Raw genomic sequence first — 14059 nt, forward strand, 5'->3', positions numbered from 1 at the left:
ATATATACGCCACAAACAATATTAAACTATGCGATTTTCTAACCTCCTTAGTAAAACCACCACAAAAAAATTTATATTGTATGAATTACAATAAAACGTCACAAAATGAATTATTTGTGGGATTTATAAAAACTTCCACAAATCATCCGCCACAAATTGAGCTTTATTTGTAGCCTGCTAATCCCATTATCCATGAGAGTCCTTCTAGTCCCATTATCCAAGAGGTGTCTGTTAATCCCATTGTCCAGGAGGGGCTGCTAATCTCATTATCAAGGAGGGTCATGCTAGTCCCATTATCTAGGAGGGTCATGCTAGTACCATTATCCAAGAGCGTCCAACTAGTCTCATTATCCAGGAGGGTCCAGGTAATCCCATTGTCCAAGAGGGTCCTGCTAATCCCAATATCTAGGAGGGTCCTACTAATCCCATTATCAAGGAAAAACCTGTTAATACCACTGTTCAGGAGGGTCCAGCTAGCCTCATTATCTAGAAGGCTATCCCATTATCTCATAGGTTCCGGCTAATCGCATTGTACATGAGGGTCATGCTAATTCCATTATCCAACAGGGTCCTGCTAGTCCCGTTATCAAGGAGGGACTTGCTAGTCCCATTTGTAAGACCCCCAAAATGAGTTAGGGTGTCTAGAGCCTCACATTTGCATATAAGCTTGTCAACATGTTAATTAAGTGTTTAAAAGAATTTATGATTGATTTGAGGTCATTCTTAAGTCAATCGTCCAAGAACGCATAAGATGTTCAAAAGTTAGCCCTTGAGACGTGCATGTGTGACTTGAGTGTGCCTAGTATGTTTGGATGTGTTGCGAGTGGTTGTTTTGGGTGAAACAGGTACAGAAGGTCCTTGACATGTTAGGGTGTGTATTTACGTTAGAACGTCTGATCACGACTCCCCAAAGGCCTCACAAGAATATCTCGAGAAGGACCCAAAGACTTCCAAGACACTGCCTTGGATGTGTCTACCAACTCTTGCACACGACGGTCAGTAGGCTGAACTACACCCGTCGATGGGAGGGCTTCTTTCAAGACTTAGCCTGGTGAACTCTCAAGCCTTTTGACAGGCCTCATACCCAAACAACAGCCAGCAGTACGGTCTGTCGTCAGACCTACTCGGTGTCGATGGGTCCGTTGATGCAACCTTTGTTGAGCTGTCAGGCTCACTGTTAAGTGAAGGGATGAATGGGAAATTCACCCCCACGTCACTAAATTACTATAGGCGGTTTATTTAAATATTTTTGGGTATATTAAGTTTGTTAAAAATATGAAAACCCCATTCTCAATTTCACAATTCAAAATTAGACTTCCCTCTCCCAAGATATCCTCTCTAGAAACCTCCATTGGAGATGAAGTCAAGAACAACTTGGATCTTGGATTCCCATTAATTATTAATTAAGACTTCCTATTTCTCTACTACAATAAGGTACGGTGATCCTTCATCTTTAGATATTCACTCATCTAGAGAGCTCCTTCAAAGCTTTTCAAAGAGAAATTGTGATCAAATTGTCTATTTTCCAATCTAGCCATGGGTTCTTTCTCGAAACTTTTACAGAAGCATGATTATGATATTTGATGATTATCTACTATTTTTCATGTTTCATTAAATCCAATTTCATGATGAACCCATGCCCCTTTCAAACTCTCGATTTAGCCTATGTGTTGGTTACTATTGTGTTGATGTTAGGAGAATTGTATTGTGATCCGGTTATGTTGAATTGATTGTTAGCTACTGACTATCATGTACATTGATTATGAATTAGATGTAATGGATCTAACTTGGATCAAGGCTTGAATATTAGGTAGTATTGACTTATGTTCTTCTATTTTATATAGATTGCTAATATAGTTTCAATGTGATCTCGATTCTATGGCTAATTGAAGTAGGATTTTGTTAGTTTATGATCTCTATAGCTACTACCTTATATTCATATTATTTATGAATTGTGTGTATTTATCATTAATGATGAAGCATGGGAGATTGGTAAGTGATCTATACCTCTTTACTCTGTATCGAATTGGTGATGTATTGTACATGTTAGTATCATGATATTGTTATAGTTTATGCATGTTCTCGTCCATGTTAATGTATATTTAGCTACTGCCCTATATGTGAATTGTTGATGAAAGAGATCAATGATGATCAAAGGTTGAGAAATTGGTAAGATTGCTTATCTTTACTTCCTTATAGTATGGTTAGTAGAATTGGCCTTTTATGACATTGTGTATTATGGTCCACTTATGGTGGAGATGTTTACTTTATTGCCATTATATATGTGATGTGATCATGTCCTTGAAGGCAATTGTATTATGAATGTGTGGTGGTGATGATCACCCAATGAGAAGTTTCATGCCTAGTTTCCTTTCAAGTTTCTCGCCTAGGTTGTATTACCAATATTATGAGTATGTGGATGTCGTTGTTAGGTATGGTCTATATGCAGACAATGATTAAGTATAAATTATAAATTACCCCTTACCTACATACCCCCTACATGAATGTGTGATTAGCTATGGTTAGGAGTCTTGAATTCAAGTCTTGAAGTTATATTGTCTCTTATGATATTCTGTGTTGTGTGGTCTATTCTTGAATGTGCATTGTGGTCCTAAGAGGGTGGCAACCTCAATGTGTTGTTGATAGCCATTAGGTGATCATGTTTACTAATGTACACACACTCACACTCCATGCATGCTGACAAGTATTATAAGTTCGTGGTGTCTAATGAAAGGGTAATCTCATATGCACTTGTGTCTACTACTATGCATGTAATGTATATGTCCATGAAGAATGATTATGTATCCCTTAACTAGGATGACTTGATAGGTGTACTAGTATGGGCAAGGGTATGGGACCTTGTCTATGCATTGCACATGTGTGCCTTGATAGGATAGTCCATAGGTTTAGTTTTCTATGTACATGAATATGATTCCATGATTATGTTAATGTATAAACATGTGTGGTCTTAATGTGTTATGTGAAAAACATTCTCACATATATGTATAAACATACATATGTATGATGATCTAGTCAATGGAGGGGCGTTTGGAAGGTGTTCCCAAAAGTACCCTAAACTAGATGGTGCTTTACATATGCTATGTCCATGTAAAAGGGTTTCTCACACGATTTAGGTTGATGAACTCTCATCTATGACCTATGATCTAAGCATATGAGGAGTCAATCTTCTAAATCCTAATTTTCTAGAGTAATGTTAATAAAGGATTTTCAATAAAGGGAACTTAGCTTAGCAGCGAGTGAACATAGATGAGGGGTGCCCCTTCCAAATGTGGGAAGGCTTGTTCACCATAGTCCTCACGAGGTGGATAACTACAATGACTCAATAGGATAAAGAGGGTTTTCATAAGTGGATAACTACAATGCCCCATTTGACATAAAGAGGGTTTCCACATATACCTCCAAGTTCCATAAACTATGGTTGCCCCATAGGATCAAGCAAGTGATATCACTTAGTATGCTAGCATGTTGTAATGTTCTACCTTATCTACGTAGAGTACCTTCCATTGTTTAAGGCTCTACAATACGAAATTCCATATTTAGCAACCATGGTCGTAGTGTCGGTTAAGGAAATAGTTTCCCTAAAGTAAAATGGACAATGGAACTAAAGTAAGGACACTAACTAGGATAACCTAATGGATGTTGCTTAGTGTAGGTGGGGGTATGGAACTTTACTAATGCATTGCACAATTAGCTCTTGAAGGAAGTTCTCCGAAGGTGTTCTAATGTATATGACTATGTTTATATTCCTTATGCATGACAATGCAGTGTAGTCTACGTGTTGTGATGAAATGCATGGTATGAGTCTATATGATGTTTTCTTATCCTATATGCATAATGTTGGTCTTAATGACTATATGATGAAGGTATTCCTGGGAATGAATGAATTTGTCTAAGCTTGTCTTGTTGATGCATGAAGTGAATGGTTAACGCTTGTGGTCTCATGATAGGTTTACTAAGTATTTGTAAGGTTATGGGGCTCCACATGTACATTGCACTAATAGACTTAGATTGGGATTGTGAGTAAGGTCTAATGATGTTCTATGTGAAGTTAAGTTACCATGTGTGCAATGTGACTATGGCTCACTGTAATAGTGTTAGGTTTCTTGACTTGAATGTTTCTTATGGTGTGCTATACTTCTATGATGGTATGTGTTTGGCTTATGTAGATTGTACGTATAAATACCTTGTGGCCTTAAGGTGATGCATTGCACCAAGTATCACTAGAGGGTTACTTGGGAGGTTAATGACTTAAAGAAAAGAAGTTCACTGTAAAGGATAGGAGTACACTGTAAACAGATTATGCTTACTGTAAAGGTGTTACTAAAATGCATTAAATGCAATGTATGGTTTTATGTAATGTTGTGACCATCAAATATATCTAAATTTAGTGTGTAAATTGTATAATTCTTAATTGTATCAAGTTTTATGAAATTTTCACAAAAAGGTATAGTGCATGGTTTCAAAGCAAAATGTCCCTTTTAAATGCATGTTTTTGCATGGTTGTCATACTTATTGCATTCTTGTACTAACACCATTCTTCTCTACCTTTTTACACAAAGTGTAGGTTATGGATGCTTAAAGGATGTCTTTAATCCTGAGGAGCTTGATATGGAATTCCCAAGCTCAAGGAAAAGGATCCTTAAGTCAAAGGATTTCCTAAGTATATCTTACTGAAAAGTTTAGTTATAAATGTACTTATGATTTATGTTGTAAGGGTCGTGTCCCTAATGTACTCTAATTATGTTGAGTCTAGGATGACAAAAAGAGACTAGAGTCTTTAACTATGTATTGTGATATTTTGTATATAATGAAAAGGATATTCTAGCATATGATATGCTAAGAAAGTTTAAAATTTTCTAATACATTTACCTATAAAATTACCATGAATGATAGCTATGGGCTTGTACAAGACTTCCAAGAGGTCAAGTACACCATATTACTTCTAGGGGATGCTTCCCGGTCGTGACACCATTATCAAGGAGGGTCTTGCTTATCCCATTATCTAGGAGGGTCCTGCTTATCTCATTATCTTGAAGGGTCCTACTAGTCCCATTATCAGGGAGGGTCCTGCTAATGAAATTATTCAGGAGGGTCCTGCTAATCCCATTATGCAGGAGAGTATTACTAGTCCCATTAAGAAAAAGTCCTGCTAGTCCCGTTATCTAGGAGGGTCCTGCTAGTCCCATTATCCAGAAGTGTCCTGCGAATCCCATTATCCATAAGGGACTTTATAGTCCCATTATACAAGAGGGTGTCACTAATCCTATTATCCAGGAGGCTCCTGCTAGTCACATTATCCAGGAGGCTCCTACTAGTCCCCTTATCAAAGAGGGTCTTTCTAATTCCATTATCCAGGAGGGTCCTGCTAATCCCATATCTAGGAGGGTCCTGCTAATCCCATATCTAGGAGGGTCCTGCTAATCTTATTATGAGGAGGGTTCTGCTAGTCTATGTCCCATTATGAGCAGGTTCTTGATAATCACATTATCAAGGAGGGTCCTGCTTGTCCTATTATCCAGGAGGATCCTATTAATCCCATTATCTAGGAAGGTCCTGCGACGCTTATTCTCATTGTTCAGCAGGGTCCTGCTTCCCATTGTCTTGGAGGGGCCTGCTATTCTAATTCCCATTGGTTAGGAGGATTCTTCTACACTAATTCAGATATTTCAAGAATATATTACTAAAAAGAATGATTTAAAATCACCACAACATTTTTATTTTTAGCCGTGTTTATATTAGATAATATTTCTATGTCTTGTTAGCATTAATAACAAATACCTATACTAAAAGAAAAATGCAAACGAAAATGTAATTAGGGTGTTTGTTCCCTATAAAAGAATGATGACAGAGTGTTTATTTCCTAGAAACTGTAGTGACTTTTTTTAATTTTTTTTTAACAAATAAATATATGCCCCAGTTTATTAATTGAGGAACTTTAAAACTCTTTTAAAAATTTAATTTTATTTGATTATTTTGAAAAACTGATCCATATTTGATCATTTGAGGATATAAGATTTTACTTTGTGAGACTGTTCCCACTATAGGACTGCTTACATGTCTTGTATAACAAGAATCGAGTGAAACGTAGTTTACAAAAATCAACAATTACTTTTCTTTTTCTTGAGTTTTTTTGGAAAGTAATTGGTTCATGGATGATAATGTTTTGACTTTAGTTTGTACAAACAATTAGTATGATGCATCTGAGTCACCTTCAACTACTTTCAAACAAATTTGAGATCAACTTTGAGTAATCATTATAATTTCAAACGCTATCTCAAACATACTTAAATATTTACTAAGTGAGTTCATCTTGCCTAAGTTAAGAAATAAATTTATTCATATCCTTATGTTTCAAGTGTTCTTACAACAAATAAAGTTATTTCTTGCACTATAGAATAGTTTAGATCGTACGATATTCTTGAAAGTCACACACGCTTAGAAAGATGTTCAATGCATGAGATCGAGATACCATATGCTTGACCATCATGTAAGAATCCACTAATGTGAGAACACGAAAAATTAGATCAAATAGAACTTGTCATTGGCTTGTAATGTTGGCTTAAAGAAAGGTAGAATATTATTTGGAATAAAGTGTTTATTTCCTCTTTAAAGATTGCACAATGCTCTCAATATTATCATTTTCACATATGACGTTTTTTTTAGTTCATCCTTATTTATTTTCTTCTTCTTTTTTCTCATTTCCTCTCCTTTTTGTTAGAGATTTTTTCAGGCTTGAAATGGCAGTTCTATGGGTAACATGTTGTTTGGTAGGCTTGAAAGGAACAATCAGATTAGAGAAAGCCTATAATCTTTTCTCAACTTAAATGTTGCTTAACATTTTGCCTCAAACAACATTCGGGCAAATTCTAGATCAACACAGTCATGTCATTGAATTATATATAAAATCTCACCACAAAATGCACATGAAGCATGAGTTCGAATTTGTTTTAGCCTTAAATTCATGAAAAATAAATTCTCAAGTATTACATAAAGATATCAAGAGATACCAAAAGAAGTCTATAGGTCACAACAAAATTGGTATGTCGTGCCAAATAGTTGAACACTTAATTATTATTTTTTTATGAACACTTCTAAATATGTTGGTACCGAACAAGTTAAATTATTTTCTAAATTAAAAAAATTTCTTTTTACCCCAGTTTGTGTGACATGGACTTTTTGTATTTTTTCCTTGGTTGGACCGAACCTCAAAATAAGATTACTTACGTATCTTGTCAAAGAAAAAATCACATTAAAGGTAGTTCAAAAAGATTATGAACACTACATTATATTTGATAAGAAATATCTTTTTAATATGCATCACCGAACCCGAGTACAATTGCCTATGTGACGACCCAAGTTGAGAATCAGGTGAGCATCGTTTGTTCATTTTTTTTGAAAAAAAAATTCTACTTCTGAGACTATTTTTCTTTAGGTCATTTTATTGTAAAAATGCAAAATTCAAATTACTTCAGATTTTAAAAAGAATTCATAGATCTATTAAAATTTTTAGGAAGATTTTTTTCAGTTTACTAATTTATCCTAAAGTAAGTCAATATTCAAATAATATTTATGTAGCAAATAGCACATAGACTCAAACAGTGTGTTGAGTTGCATTAAATTAAATGTTCATGATACAAATAAAGTGTATCCTACTAAGGATAATAATTATATGAGGCTTACTCAACTAGGTTTTAAAGTCCTTATGAATTTTGTGTCTAGAGTGGTTGTAAAACTAGCAGACAACTCGAGTTAGAGAGTAGAAAAGTATCGATAGCAGTACTTTCTGGCTTTGTGAATAGGTGATCCCTATCTTAATTATTTTTGACTAAAAATTCTTAACCATGGATCGAAGATCCAATGGCTATCTTGACAGAAGTGAGGTGCACTGTGCCCGAGAGAAAACAGTTTACATGTTGTACAAATAATATCAAAGCATTAAATAAATTAAAAATTAGCACATTAAGCCAACAAATCATATCCAAAAAAAATAATAATGTCATATACAAGTCAACATTTACAAGCTGAAAATCTAGTTATCCTCAACAGAGTCACCATCTGTCGCACCCCTATTTTTCCCTCAAAAGAAAAAGACTTTTTCCAATTAAAGTAACATTTTGGAAAAAGGATTATTATATATTCAGAGTCGCCACCTAGATTTAAGTTTGGTGTTCCAAGTCATCTTATTTAAATTCTTAATCAAAAGGAAGTTAGACTCTTTATTTTATGATCGGTGAAAATAAAAGTCTGAGAAAGGAATTTTGATGACCGAGATAAAGGTATTAGGCACCATTTGAATCACTTGGTTCTAGCACGATCGCGTTATTGACTTATATATGACTTGACTTAATTTTTTGGATACATTATGTTTATAAGCCTAACAATTTATTCATATCCGGCTTTTCTGATTTATTTTGTACCTATTTGAAAATATTTTATTTTATTAATCTATATCCATTCATAAAAAAATATGTATAAGCATATAAATTTGTTCAAACAAAAAAAACTAAAGTTAAAAGAAATGGAACGTCCCTAATTTTTCATATATTTATATTTTTATTGTGTTTAAAAAAAATTAAAGGTTGTCCCAGGGCCATCTTATTAAAAATCAAAAAGGTCTAAATTGAGAAAATCTCAATACGGAACCAGCAAAACAAATAGAAAAGAACAACAAAGTTTCAAGAAAGAACAAATATTGGTCCTTTATGAAAGTTGACCATACACCTCTGATGACCAAAGTTGGTGGAGCCAAAATAACTGCGATCTTCCTAAGATGACCTTTATCCAGACACATTGGAGTCACTCCAAGTAAGTGTTCTAGTCTTCATCTTCTTTTGCATCAAGTTTTGATAGATTTCACCTTAGACACCAAAAATTCTCATTGATGCTATGACATCACAACCATAGACGTCTTTTGACCTTGAGGCAACTGAAAACCAAGGATATGTCCCTTTACTTTTTCATGACCACCTATGTACGATAAAACATCGACCTGAATCTGTTGGAACTAAACTTTTTTTGATTTACTTTATTCAACAGGTTTAGCTTCAATTGGAACTTATACCACTGTTAGAACGAACGGTCCATCTCAAAGTTTGTCCAATGAAACAAATTAGGTGACACTACTACAACTAACCCGAGCCTCGATCAAAAAGATCTAATCTTTAAGAAACTGAGTAGAGGTATTTCACAGGTACGGTTGGTCTTTTTTTAACAACTGAAATTAGAAGAGTTTGTTAATTATTGAATCTTAGATCAGATATGTAGGATTTTGATGCCTCCTTATTCTCATATTTGGAATTTGTTGTTTATCCAACTTATGATGTGCTTGCCTTTTGTTGATATGTTTTGACAAGATGTAAAAATCAATTGTACCAGCAAAATCAAAAGCTAGGTTAGTGAAAAAATCTGCTAATAGATTCCCTTTTCTAAAGACATGTTCGGTCTTAATATCTCTTGCTCTCTTTAGATTCATAATATTTTTAACCTCCATATTAATGCACAAAGGGATCACCCATATCCCATCTAGTACATTTTTCATAATCAAGGAATCTGTTAACACCACTAGAGGAAGTAGATGATTGGATAGACAATATTGTAAACCTGCTTTGATACCTTTAGCCTCTGCGATTAAGTTACTCCCATCCTTTATCTTAGAAGCTTCTGCATATACCATATCACCATTTCCATTTCATATACAAAATGTTATAGAACTTGGTCCAGGATTTCCCCGAGAAGCTCCATCAGATTTGCATTTAAATGTACCAAATATAGGCTTTCTCTAGTATACTACCTTGCACATAATCCTAGGTGAATAACCATTCATACAGTCGATAAAATCTATCCATTGTTTGGGTATATTCTTCAGTTAAGGGTTCCTACTTCTAGTCATTAGGAAAATGTTCTTGTTTATCTCATGCATTACCTTAGCACTAGACAAACTACCTCCATGGGCTATGATATTCCTTCTTTTCCAGATTTGCCATAGAATAAAGGATGGAACAACTTTAATGATTTGATGAAGCTTGCTAATACATTGGAACTTCCAGCACATATTTAGTGTAAATCTCATTCTCAATGCCTGCTGCTGACGCAAAACATTGCCAAATATTTTTAGCAAATGGGAAGCTAAAGAACATACGTTCTATAGTTTCCTGAAATGGACCATCACAACATTTGCATTTAGATACCAATGTTATTTATACCCATTCTTGCCAACACCACATCTATCAGAATTTTCTTCTTCCAAACCCTCCATAGGAAGAAAGATATCTTGAAAGGGACTTCTTTAACCCATATATCATGATAATGTCCATGTTTGTCTTCTCTTTGTCTAAGAATCTCTCAAGCTATTTTAATAGAAACAATTCTAGTATTGCTTAGCATCCACAAGGCTTTGTCCCATTCATCTGTATCCTCTATGAATGAAATCTCCTTTTCGATCTAATTTACAATCTCAATAGGGAAAATCTGCTTAATTTTATCAAAATCCCATTCTCCATGATTCATCAATTTCTTCAAATCCATCATTGGTCTGTCGAATCCAGTAGTGAGTGGTAGAACATAATGTAGGGCACCTATTTTGGTCCAATTATGATACCAAATATTAGAGTGTCCACATTTAGGTTCCCACCATATTTCCTGATCTATGTATTCTCTATCTTCTACCATCTTTTTCCGTAGTTCAGAACCCCCTTTCCATTCGACCACCTGTGGGATACATCTTTTGCCATATTTATTCCACATGTAATTAGCCCAGAGTGATTTTCTAGTCCTGAAATTCCACCAGAGTTTAGCAAAAAATTCCTTGGATACATAAAAAAGATATCTAAAACCCAAACCTCCTTCTAACTTAGGTAAACGCATCTTAGTCCTAGAAACCCAATGTTTTTGTCTACCACCTTCTTTGTTGTTCCAGAAGAATCTGGTAAATAGCTTATGAAAATCATGTATAACACAAGTAGGGGGATTGACAGCTGAAAGCAGATATATAGGCATGCTCTGCAATACATTAGCTATTAGGACACTTTACCCACCAAATGAGAGCAATTTACCCTTCCATATATGCAACTTGTTCGTCACCTTTTTGATGATTTCATTGTAGTAATTCTTTCTCTTTCTAGCATGAAATATAGACAACCTAAATATGTTAGAGGGAACTGTCCTGTTGATAATCATGTACTGAGTTCCACCTTTTGACTAATCTCCTCAGACACTTTGTTGAATAAGTAGTAAGCACACTTATCTCTGTTCATTATTTGCCCCGATTAATACTCATATTCACCAAGAATATTCATGGTCATGTCTAAAAAGACTTTATCAGTAGATATAGACATAATTGTGTCATCAGCAAAAGCTGATGATTTAAATTTGAAATCCATTTTGACATTCCAAATCCCTTAAAATACTTATTATCAATTAATTTATTAAAAACCCTAAAGAGTACTTCTGTTGAAATGATAAATAGGGTTGGAGATAAAGGATCAGTCTGTTTGACGCATCAGGTACAGTGAAAGAAACTGTGTGCATGTCCATTTATAAGCACCGAGTACCAATTGTTTCCCAACAATCTCCAAGCTTTATCCACAAAATTGTTATCAAACCCCATCTTTTTAACACATTAGTGAGGAATATCCAAGAAACCTTGTCATAAGCCATAGCCATGTCTAATTTAGTCACTACATTAGCATGTTTTCCTCTTTTTCTAATGTCAATGATTATCTCCTAAGCCAACAACACATTCTCTATGAAGAAAATTTTCAAGTTTGTCATGCATCACTCTAGATATCACCTTATTTAGAAAATTTCTAAGGCTGATAGGTGTCATATCTGAGAATGTTTGCACTTGTTCTTTCTAAGGCAGCAACATCAAGTTGGTCTAAGTAATGGATTTAGGAAGAGTTTGGCCCCCATAAAACGAAGTAACCACATTAAGAATATCATCTCTAACTATATCCTAACATTTTTGATAAAAACATCTTGTGAACCCGTCCGGACCACACGAGTTATCCCCATTTAACTCAAACACGACCCTTTTCACTTCATCTGCAATAGGCATAGAATTTAACAAATTATTATCCTCTTGAGAAATAAGCATTGAAATATGTTGCAAAAGAGTCAGATCCTCTAATGTAACTTCCTCTGTGAATTGTGTCTGAAAGAAAGAAATAGCTTCATTTGCAATCAAATCACTTTCTTCAAGAAGTTCTCCATCCTCCTTATGGATTTTATTTATGGTCAGTCTTTTCCTTCTCTCTTTTACAACATTGTGAAAAAATCTGGCATTCTCATTACCCTTGTAAACCAATTTATACCTGCTTTTTGTCTCCAAAGCTCCTCTTCATAGTATAAGTACTACTTTAGTTTAGCCTGTACTATTTGTAGTATTACCCTATTTCCTGCTGTTGGAAATTCTTCAAAGAGATCTTCCTTAATTCTCATAATATCTTCCCTTATTAGCAATTGTTTTAAAATATCTCCAAAACATTCTTTTCTCCAAATAGATTGAGCAGTTTTAACTCTTTTAATCTTGTGTTTCAGACTTATAAAGATATCTAAATTCTAATTCCTAACAATTATTTTAGGTAGAAAATATATAGGTAACTTATTGTTAGGTCTTAGAATTTTTGGAGGATTGAGATTTTTTTGGACATAATTTTTGGCTTGTATTTTTAAATTAGATTTAAAATATGCCATAAAAATTTATGGGGTTTAGGACTAATTTTAGACAACGATTCATATATTGATTTATTTGCATGATACACTTTTTATATTTTTTTCATATTCTGTTTCTCTCTCTTAAATAAAATTATAATTAATTTTTTGTCACATTTTCTTTTTTAAATTTTCCCTTCTTTTTTTTTTTTCTGTAATACGATTTTCCTTTCTTTATCCCTTTTTTAAAAAATCTTTTTTATTATTATTTTTTGTATGTCTATTTCTTTTTTTATTATTAATTTTTTAATTTTCGTTTCATTTCTTTTTGTTTGTTTTTTGAACTCAAGTTTTCTCTCTTTCTTTTTCTAACAATTATATGTTATTATTTTAGTTAGCAACCAAAAGATCAAGACAACAGACATATTATAGCGTAAAATTAACTTAATATCTTCTTAAACACGATCAAACGAATAACTCATTTAAATTAGTAAGACACGAACATAAAAACTGTAATAATTAATTAAGGAAAAAGAGTGAGAAATGGACTCCTAAGCATGTAAGAAATACTCGCATGTCATATACCATATTCGGTATATTTTAGTACACAATATTAATAATATTAACAGTTTAAACACATATGAAATTTGAACAACTTCAATATATTGGAATGAATTCTTGCACAATCATGACATAAACCTAATAAAAAAATAAAATAAAATTAAGTGTTACCTCTTGTGAAAATAATTTCACGAGAAGATGGATTTAGAAACCACGAACTTGAAACCGTGAACAAAATCTCCAAGACCGCCTTCATTTTTTGTGGTGCATCTATTTCTGGTGAATTTAATGAGTATATTGCTGTGATTTTTTGTGTTTGTGTAGACACGTAAATTTTGACAAAACTTAAAAAAAATTACACCATTTTTAGAGCTTAAATATTTTATAAATCTAAACTAAATATTTTGACTTTTATCTTATTTTTAAAGTTATTTTTAAAGAGATTTAAAAACAACAAAAATTATTTTTAGGTAAAGTTTTCTTTTTAATTATTTTAAAAGAAATCAAAATTTATGACAAATATGTATTCTTTTAATTTAGATTTATTAAATAAGCTAGTGTTTCTTAATTATATTTCTAGACATGCTATTTGACTTTTTCTTATATATTATTATTTCAAACTAATTAGTTAACATTATTATAATTTTTAATTTATTAACAACAAACAGAAAATAATAATTCAAAGAAATTAACCTACCCATTACCCCACCCCCACTTCACCATTTCTCTCCACTCACCTCACTTTCTCACACTCCCACACACACTCAGTAACGTATACTACTCCAAAACACTACAAACATACAGGCAGCACACACACACGAGGGAG

The 14059-nt window shown here is 33.5% G+C and overlaps 1 protein-coding gene across 1 annotated transcript in view; it reads left to right on the forward strand.

Annotated features, from left to right (window-relative positions):
• The first annotated feature begins 8671 nt into the window (after nt 1-8671).
• Nucleotides 8672-14059, forward strand: part of LOC114075117 — a 28428-nt gene continuing 23040 nt past the window's right edge. The window contains exons 1-2 of the mRNA XM_027913399.1: nt 8672-8826; nt 9058-9211. The gene's annotated coding sequence lies outside the window, so the exon portion shown is untranslated. The remainder of the gene's footprint in view (nt 8827-9057; nt 9212-14059) is intronic.

The sequence above is a fragment of the Solanum pennellii genome, chromosome 12, assembly GCF_001406875.1.
Source record: "Solanum pennellii chromosome 12, SPENNV200".
In the NCBI taxonomy this organism is placed as follows: domain Eukaryota; kingdom Viridiplantae; phylum Streptophyta; class Magnoliopsida; order Solanales; family Solanaceae; genus Solanum; species Solanum pennellii.